This window comes from Vanacampus margaritifer, chromosome 3 (assembly GCF_051991255.1).
Source record: "Vanacampus margaritifer isolate UIUO_Vmar chromosome 3, RoL_Vmar_1.0, whole genome shotgun sequence".
Classification (NCBI taxonomy): Eukaryota; Metazoa; Chordata; class Actinopteri; order Syngnathiformes; family Syngnathidae; genus Vanacampus; species Vanacampus margaritifer.
In genome coordinates this window covers 11,722,471-11,732,330 of record NC_135434.1, presented here as the reverse complement: position 1 = coordinate 11,732,330, position 9,860 = coordinate 11,722,471, and positions in this window count along the sequence as shown.

The window sequence follows — 9,860 nt, the reverse complement described above, 5'->3', positions numbered from 1 at the left end:
GACGTTTATAACCGTCAATGGTAGTTAATAAATGAAATTCACAAATTCAACACAATAAAAAAAAGTTGCACACACTTTTGTAAAATATCTTCTCTCTTTTTGCAGATGTGTTGTTTGTGTAAGAAATGCAGAAAGTGTAAATATATATATTTTTTAAACTTTAAAAATACAGTCTTTTCCTGAGAAACTGAGCCTCCCTTTAGTGGAGCAGTTTACCCCTCCATGTCCAAACTGCAAACAATAACCACGTGCGCATATTCACCGCATGCAAATTTGATTTTATACTCATGACGCTGTTGTGATTGAGAGGTGATGTGGAGGGAATTCACAATGCTTCGCTTCCGTGCGCACGCTGTGTCCATCAGCTCCTCATTTCCTTTTTGTTGTTGTTGTTTGCCTTCGCCCTCTGTTACGCCGCCTCATACGAATTATGGGAGGATCAACAGCACAGTGGCAGAAACAAGCCGCTGCTTTGCTTGCTTGTCAAACAGCAAGAGTACACGCGTCAACTACTGCAGTGCATCGATGCGACAACACAGACTGAAATGCTTTCAGTACAATTTGTTTGAATGTGTCCTATCAATTGGCGGCCATTCCAGAGTGTAGCCCGTATATGTTACACCACCTGCGCCACAACTGAGGCCTGTTTCGAATTGCTCTAAGGTCTTGTCTACGCAGTCAACTTGACTCTAAACAGAGCAAAATTTACACTCGGAAGAGAGCAAAAATAAATAAAATAAAAGCCACTCAAGGTTAAAGGAACAAATTGTCAACTTCAGGTTGGGAGACAGCCAATCGACTCCCTGAGCCATGCAGCTCCTACTGTGTTAGTATATCGCTCAGGTGGTGAGTTTGTTCCTCAAACCTTGTGTAACTTTTTTTTTTCAAATTTAGTCAACATTTTCCTTACTTAGAATTTCGGTGTGAAAAATCTTTAATTTTTTTTTTCATGGGATTGGCAAATTCTCTCATACACAAAAAATACTTTGAGTCAAATTTATTCTGCATGTTTTACTCTTTCCAAGTGTCATTTTTTTGGGGACCAAATTGACTGTTTAGAGTAAAATTTCCTCTACAGAATTTAGTCACCTAATCGTCAGGTGCGCGCATGTGAAAAAACAAAGTCCTGCTGGAATGTCCAGCACGGCGCATCATATTCTGCCATGTTCCCAAACACAGGACCCTAAAACCCTAAACTAGACTAGACTAGTCCTGGCTAGCCCGAAATTCAAGTTGTGCCAGTTTTTATGCCGAGCCCACAAACCTACAAAAATCGAGCATATTATGTTCTCTCAACAATAGGCTCTAGTCTAAGAAAGTGCTGATGAAAGAGAAAAGAGGATAAAAGGAGCTTGATTATGTATTGTTGAACGGGCGAAGAGGCTCATCAATCACTGATTAATGTGCAGGCCAAATAACAAATAAGAAAAGTGAAAAAATAGCTTTTAAAAGTGTTATTTTTCCTCTGCTTTAAAAACTGTGTAACATCCTCTGATGCGTCATATTAACTATTATTGAGATCATACTGATTTTACATTTGATTTATTCAGGCCTGGTCCCGGTGAAACCATCTTAAGACCTCTAAGTTGTCCTTGTGAAGACTCGGGCTGTCACTAATGAATCTTTTTAGAATTGATTATCCTTCGATTACTCGGCCCCGGCACATTCCCCAGCAGACATATAATATATATATATATATATATATATATATATATATATATATCGGCAATATATCAGGATATTACAGCGCGCAATTCGATATGCGGCCGAATCGATTGTTAAACATCCATTTTTTATGGGAATATTCCAAAAAAACGTCTTACTTAGGGTTAGGATTCACACATTAAGCATGGAAGAATGTTATATTAATAGAACATTAAGCCTTAATATTTTATTTCAGTGCTGTTCAGACATGAAACAGACTGCAACCTGTTTTTTTTAAATGCAGTTATAAGCCTGAATTTTCAGATAAATAAATACATTTTCATACGAATCTTACAGTGCGCATGTACAAGTTTTGAAGCGCTAACAGTGTTTTCAAACTAAACAAGTTGTCAGTAACAGTGGCAACCTAAGATGGCTGCCCTCAGGCTTCAACTGCGGTGTAAACCCACTCGAACGTTTTGTCACCCAGAGCGACGTGTGACATCATGGTGAAAAGATCTTTTTGTTTGCTTTTGCTTTCCTCCTCAGGCCCCCGAAAGTGTGACTGACGGATGTGCTCATCAGGAGAGATGTGCCATATTGTAATGCCAAACCACTGTGATTGAGGAGCGAGCTCTTCAAGAAGCCAAACAGCGAGTCCTTTCCCTTGTTGAACTTTGCGAAGGATCAACATCTTTCGGCGAAAATGAAATTACGTCTCAGTGGACGATGAGTAATTTCAGAGTGTTTTTTTTTTTTTTTTTTCAAGCCTCGTGAAGTGAAAAAGTGCAGCATCGCAATTAACGACGAGGCCGCACGCACGGAAATGTCAAGACGACGAGAGCGCGCCAGCCAGAGCCTGTCACTTGAAAGTCGTCGATGGTGCGGACAGCGCACGTGCGCGCGCGTGTCAGGACCTCACGCGTGAGGTCATCATCCGCGGATGAGCGGCAGAAGCGTCTCCTCATCTCCAACGCCTCGGGCCCCTTGAGTTGAACGGTCGTCGCCTCAAGCTGCTTGTCCCGTCTGAATAAGGCCAATTACGGCGAAGGAGTTTGAGGGCCGTTCTGAGAAGGTCAAAGATCAGCTACTTGGAAATAAAAAAGTGGCAGGGCCATATTCGCCCCCTCGCGTAACATGGATTTGCTTGCACACGTTCAAGGTACGCCGATTCTCCCGTCCACACTTTTTATTGTTTTCCCTTACCTTACTTTTCCCGTCAGAAAATTACAATTCTCATATTAAAACTTTTTCCAACTTTATGTTCCTATTAAATTACAACTTTAGTCTTGATATATTACACATTTTTACTCATAAAATGACAACTTAATGATCATAATATTATACTTTTATTCCTCACACAGTGTTAAAAGTTTTATACCTGCCATGATCACTTCCAGGTTTTTTTTTCTGATAATACTACATCTTTATTCTGCATATCTTTATGGCTTTATGCTTTAATATACTTTGCATAAAACTATGACTTTATATATTAAGCTCTTGCTTTTTTCTTACTTAAAATTAGAATGTTCTTCTCCTTCTTCTAATTTTAAACCTTTTTTCTCTTATAAAATTACCTTCATCTCAAATTATTATTTTCCTCATAAAATAACACCTTTTTTATGATAATATTATACTTTTTTTTAACATAAAATTAAAACTTTATCCTATGAATTGTGTATATTATAGATGTTCAAAACCACTTTTTTTCAGACCGATACCAGTGCGAGTACTCACTCTTGAAGAGTCACCGATACCAATACCCGATACAGAAGAACTTTTGATACATAAAATTTCCCCAAAAACTCATTCACTGCCATTGACGGCTATAAACGTCCAAAAATCATTTTAACTATTTCTATTAGTTTAACATTTGTTTCCACTTTTGTTACCAAGAGTATGAAAACCTAGATTTTTTTTAGATTGTACATTTAGAACAAGATCTAAAATTTGTGATTAATCGTGAGTTAACTAGTGAAGTTATGCGATTAAATACAATAAAAAAAAATGCCTGACGCCCCAAATTTTTTCTAATTAAAAAAAAAATGTATTTGAGTGAGTTAAAGAAGTCCTCCGATACCTGTCATTGAAACTCGATATAGTATAATAATAAGTTATTCCAGCTTTTTAGAATATTATATCTGTTTCCCGCCTCCCTTTAAAATGACATTTGACCTTTTTTCTCCTAAAATTACAAGTTTCTTATTATGATATTAACTCGAGCGTGTGTTGCAACTGAAGCGTTCTCCAGGTGTCACACGCAAATGTTCCACTTCTCCACCCTGTAACTGTTTACTTTTTAATGCTGCTGCTTGTGTTTGATGTCAGAAGATAATTGCTCCTTTTTAGAAAGCAAAAGAGACCCACTCATCATTCACTGGATGCTGCCGTATCCATGGTGACGAGCTTTGTTACCTCACACAGCAAACAATTGCTTATTGTACCTGGCTTGGGGAAAAGCACCGCAAGGAGAATGACTTGAATTGTGTAACCGCCCCAAAAACGTATAAAATAGCAAAGGTAAAACTGCAATAGTTGAAGTTATGGTCACGAATGATCGATAGAGTGAAGCTGCAATAAGCAGCGAGAACACCATATTAACTCATTCACTGCCATTGACGGCTATAGACGTCAAAAATGAATTTGAACTTTTAGTTTCACATTTTTTCCACTTTTGTGTATGAAGAGTATGAAAACCTATATATTTTTATTGTACATTTAGAACAGATATAACATTTGTGATTCATTTTTGATTAATTAATTACGATTACAAATTTGAATCGCCTGATGCCCCTAATTTTTAATATTTTCTTTTAAACAAAAAAAAAACATTTTTTATTTATTTTTAATGATCTTTTTTTTTTTAAGACAAGATTATAAAAAATGAGGGCCGCCAGGCGATTAATTTTTTTTATCGTAATTAATCGTATGACTTCACTAATTAACTCACAATTAATCAAAAATGTTATATCTGTTCTAATGCAATAAAAAAATAATCTTTGTTTTCATACTCTTAACAAAAGTGGGAAAAATGTTGAACTAATAAAAATAGTTCAAATGAATTTTTGACGTCTCTAGCCGTCAATGGCAGTGAATGAGTTAAACAGTCCAGCTTAATTTTTTTTAATTATATAACCCTTTTTGGGTCCCGTGAATAACTCAGTGACGAGGAAGAGATGATTTTTAAGGATTTAAGGCGAGGGAGAAAATTCCAACCTTCCCTGGTGTGTGCCGGATTATTGATTGTCATTCTTGTGTGTCCACATGTTAGCATATTCCATCAGCGTGGAGGGAGCCCCGTGATGAATGATGATGAAGGATTCCAGTTCAGCCTCGGCTCTGGAATGCCAATCGCCTTCACACTCCGGTGCAACAATGAAATTGGCCATCTCACATGTTTGCAGTTATTAGCATTGGATATTGCCAAACGCAATTACTGCTGCCGTCTGCGCTCGGACTTTGCCTGCTTGCTCTATCAACTTTATTGTATCTCTGGATAGTGATGATTTATTTTTTTATTTTTTATTTTTTTTAGAAGGGTGCGGGCACCGTCAGCTCCGGTAATTCTCCCAACTGGACTCCTTTTTTTTTTTTTTTCTAATATAGGAGTGCTGACATGGTGGAACTTTCTCCGCCTGCCTTCTTTCTTGGTGACAGTGAATGGCGTTTTCGTGCAATATTACGGCGATGACAGGACGATGACTCAGGTTCAAGCGTCCGGAGTGCCATTGCAAAGTCGGACATACGCTCAAAAAGATGATGAATGAAAAAAAAAAAATGGAGAAAAAAAAAAGATGATGGATGACACACACAGCTGGAAGTGTTATTGTGTTAGATTGCTCTCTGGATGTTCCTGCATGGCACTTTGTGGACGTTCCAGCTTTTTCATTTACTGGGATCCACTCATCTGGGAAGGCTTTTTGCAAAGTATTCTGAGTGTTAAGGATTTTTTTTTTTCCTGCCAGTCTAGTTGTTCCCAACAGTGTTTGCTGAGGTTGAAAGTTAAGTTGCTTTCTACTAAACTCACGCAAACAAGCTCTAACCTCGCCCTGGAACAGGAAATGCATTTTCCAAGCTGTTCTCACAAAGTTGGGAACATCGAATTTTGTCTTTTGTTCAACCAAAAGATTCTGGAAATTAGGGAAAGCTTTGTAAAAGTTGTTTAAATTTGTCAGGGTGATTCTATGGGTGCTTGTACAGGAGAATTACAACTTCATTTTCAGAACATTGCATTTTTTTTCCTGATAAATTTGTGTTATTTTCAAGGTTTGAAAACTTTGCTCTCAGATTGAATTATCATTGTTTTCTCAGGAAATTATTTATTTTGCTTTCATAAATTTAGTACGAATTACACCCTTATTGAATTTGTCATAATATCACAACAATTTTTCTCTTGGCTTTATAAAATCACTTTTTTTCCCCCCCTCACAATACTACAACTTATTTGAATATTTTTTTCTCCTCACTTGCTGCTCTATTCTCATAATATTGCACCTTTTTCCTCAAACTTGTATTATTTTCATTATATTCCCATTTTTTCCTCAAAATGGCTACCCTTGCCAGCGGGATGAATTCTCGCGGTATTTGTGAGTTCACAAACTCCGGAGAATACATCTTGTACCGCTCCCACTGATATATTTGCAGCCGATTGGACCAATCAGGCGTTGTTTAGGCAGGAGAAACCAATTAGCGGCGATGGCGGGGGGGAAAACAAACAAACCTAACAGACGAATGGATGCTGCAATGAATTATGTTCTCGCAGCATTACTCACCGTTTCCTTGTTGAATTTGAACAGTGTGCATTTTTAAATGGTGAAGACGTTCGTGCTTCCCTCCCGCCTTCCATAAGACGAGAGGAAGACAAGATTTTCATCTGTTGCCTTGATTGGTCAAAAAAAAATGCCGCATCGTCCAATCAGCTCGAAGTCCCGCCTTTCCCAAACAAGTCTGCCGAGTAAAGAACTCCCTCGAGTGAATCACAGTTATCAATCTGGCTGGCGAGGTTACAATTTTATTTTATTTTTTGCATAAAAATACTACTTTAATCTCCCGTTTTGATTATTATTATTATTATTTTTTCTAATAAAAGTTCTACCAAAACCCAAGCATGCATCTTGCTTTGTGTAGCCTACTGAGAGTCGAAAATGGCCTCAGCCAAACTATTCTCATAAAACTGCCCCTGAAGACGAATTATTTATTATATTATATTATGGTTAGCAATAAAAATAAAAGGGAAGGGAATGTACAGCTTTCAAGAAAAAAAAAGATTAAACAAGTCATGTTGATTTCCTATGCAGACGGCTGCATTGTGTCATCGGGGGGGGGGGGGGGGGGGGTAGAGAAGTGAGGCTTCATTCAAATCTTGCTAGCAGCTTTGAAATTACACACTCCACCTTTAATTGACTGATTAAAAAGTGTGTCTTGGATACTTATGTCTTTACACGATAACAACTGATGTGAAAACCGTACACATAAAATGGCGGCTCATCTGATTATGTGACTTTGGAAAGCCTGAAAGTTGTTTGACAGCTTCCATTTCTCTTTGCACTTACCTTTGTCCTGTTCTTCCATCTCTGGCTTTTGTTCACGGGGATTCAAAAAGCATCTTTTTCCTAGCAATCTCTTTCCGAAACTGTCATTTTCTTCTGCTTTTGTGAAAACACATTCACAAGCAGCGACACTTTTCGCCCGTCGGAAAACGACGCAACAGCCTCCTTTGTTGTGAGTTTTGACACCTCAAAATGAATTATGCATACACGTGCTAGAAGTCGTTGAAGAATTCTTTGAACGACCCTAAGTGTGTCACCGCACAAATAAATACAGCCAGCCCAGCTCTTAATTTGTTCTTGCAACTAACTGGAAAAACTCAATCGTATTGTTATAGAAGGTGTGATGTTATCGCAGAAAAGAGGAAGCCTGATAAGCGTATCTGTAGAACCAGAAATGGAACTCGGAAAAACATGTCATGCCTTGTTGTTGTCTAAGCAAAAAGCAACTTTTAGCTGAGTTCGATTTTCTAGATAATGCCGCTTTCTTTGCGATGTACTTTTGTGTACCATCTCATCGTCTCCATCCATCTCATGCTAGCTAACAGAACGTTCATGCTAATTTCATGACGAGAATTTGAAGCTACTGCTAACAAGATGGCGTTTTCTTTTGAGTCCAACTTGCCCTCGGGGCTTGGGAATTCTCCGGGAAACGAAATACACTGAGGTGTTTCTCTCTCTCTCTCTAAACAGAGTTGTCTTTTTATGTTTCATTGGTGAGATTGACATTTTTTAAATGCCAAATTCCCGGCAGACTTTTACGAAGAGTCTTCCTTTCCTCTCAGGAGACTGACAAACGCATCATCACTTAACATAATTCATCCTGCTGTCTTAAAAAAAAAAAAACTGTTTAAACAAGTTAGTTTCCATTGGTCTCATGTAAACCACACTTTGTGATGACATCGTCAATCTTGGTCACATGACTTCACTGCTAAAGGACACCAGGATTAAAAAGCTGTTAGTTCAACCCTTTTGCCATCCCATGATGATAATCTTTATTTCCATGCACCACACTGTGACTGTGCAGCAATTTAAACGAGGCCTCGGGGTCGCGGGATAAACTGCGGAATTATCAGTGACCCTCCGTTTACCCCCACTCACCATTCAGCATCATCTCAGATGCAAATGGAAAGATCACGTCAATGCATATTAAAACACAAAGTCGCATGGTGGTAAATATTGACAGCTTTATTCGTTACAATCATTGCAGTTTATTTTATTTTATTCATAGATCTTGTTATGATGCATTAAATTTAAACTAAATGTTTGTATTTCAATCTTGAAAAGTCCTTTACTGCACTGCAGTAATGAATGTCTACTGATCGAAAGCCCCCAAAACGATTGAGATCCTCTCATATTGAATTGTGTGCCAGAAATACATTTTTTTTTTTTTTTAATGCTTTGTAGAGCAATGAAAGCTGTGATGTTGATTGGAGTGAAGTCGTTTGACTCATGTTGGTCGACACAGTGACCACATCCACTCAAATTTGAGTTAGAAAGTCAACTGACTGCAGGCTAATTGTCAAGTCTCGATGAGTGCAAAAGGAGCCGCATTGTCATTTTTTCCCCACACTTTAAAACAGTTCATGAGTGTCTCTTACATTTTTCTGTCAAAATACACATACAATCAACAGTTAAGAATACTTAACAACCACTTGTCTCGCTATATAATCACTTGGTTTTGGGGGTAGGAGGGTGGTTCTTTTTATCTAATGCTAATGCTAATGCCAATGCTAATGCTAATGCTAATGCTAATGCTGTGCCTTTGGGCTCTGACATGATAGTGTTTCAGAAAGTTTTTCTGGCATAGCTTGAAGTTGATTCTGGCTCTTTGCCCAGCCTTCCAAGTCATTAAGTGGAGATTTAAAAAAATAAAAATAAAAATAAAAGGCAATCACTACTAAAAAATCCTTGGCAGACTTTTACGAAGAGTCTTCCTTTCCTCTCAGGAGACATTGAGCAATTTCTAATTGAAATTCTGTGTGTAATGTAACGGAGTGAGGTTTGGAAATGCATTATCACTTAACACAGTTCTTCCTGCTCGCTTTAAAAAAATACAATTAAAATAAAAAATAAAAAAAATAAAAAAAGCTAGCAGGTCAGTGAATTTTCGGAATTAACTTAATTGACCTTAGCTGAACATTTGAATACAATTACAATTTTTTTGTAAGTAGTGTATGTTGTCTTTAACTTGAGTACTGGCCCAAAAACACAAAAAAAGAAAACCGTAAGCATAAAAAAAAAAGTGTACTTTGTATTTGCGAGGAGTGGAGGCTGCTTTTATCCCAATGGCTTCAGGCCAATTATTGTCCAGTGGAAAAGGTCTTCTCTCGCCCCAAACACTTTTCGTTTCCTCTTTGAAAATTAACCAGCTGTGATGATTGCTTCCATTTCCCATTTGCTTTGGAGCGCGATGATTGACAGCTCCACTTGCGTACGTCTGCTCCACTGTTGTTTGGGCCCCCTCTGTGGCCTTCAAGTTACCTTCAAAAAAATACTTTCACTGTTTTTCTCTTATGTAAATGAATATCAGCTACAACAAAAATAATATTGTGAAATAATGAACTGAAATGAGCATGTATATAAATGTCAAGTCAGACTTTTTGACAGCCCTCAGGTTTAGCAGGTGTACTCAATGAAGTGACCTTAGTCCGCACATATGAGTCTGTG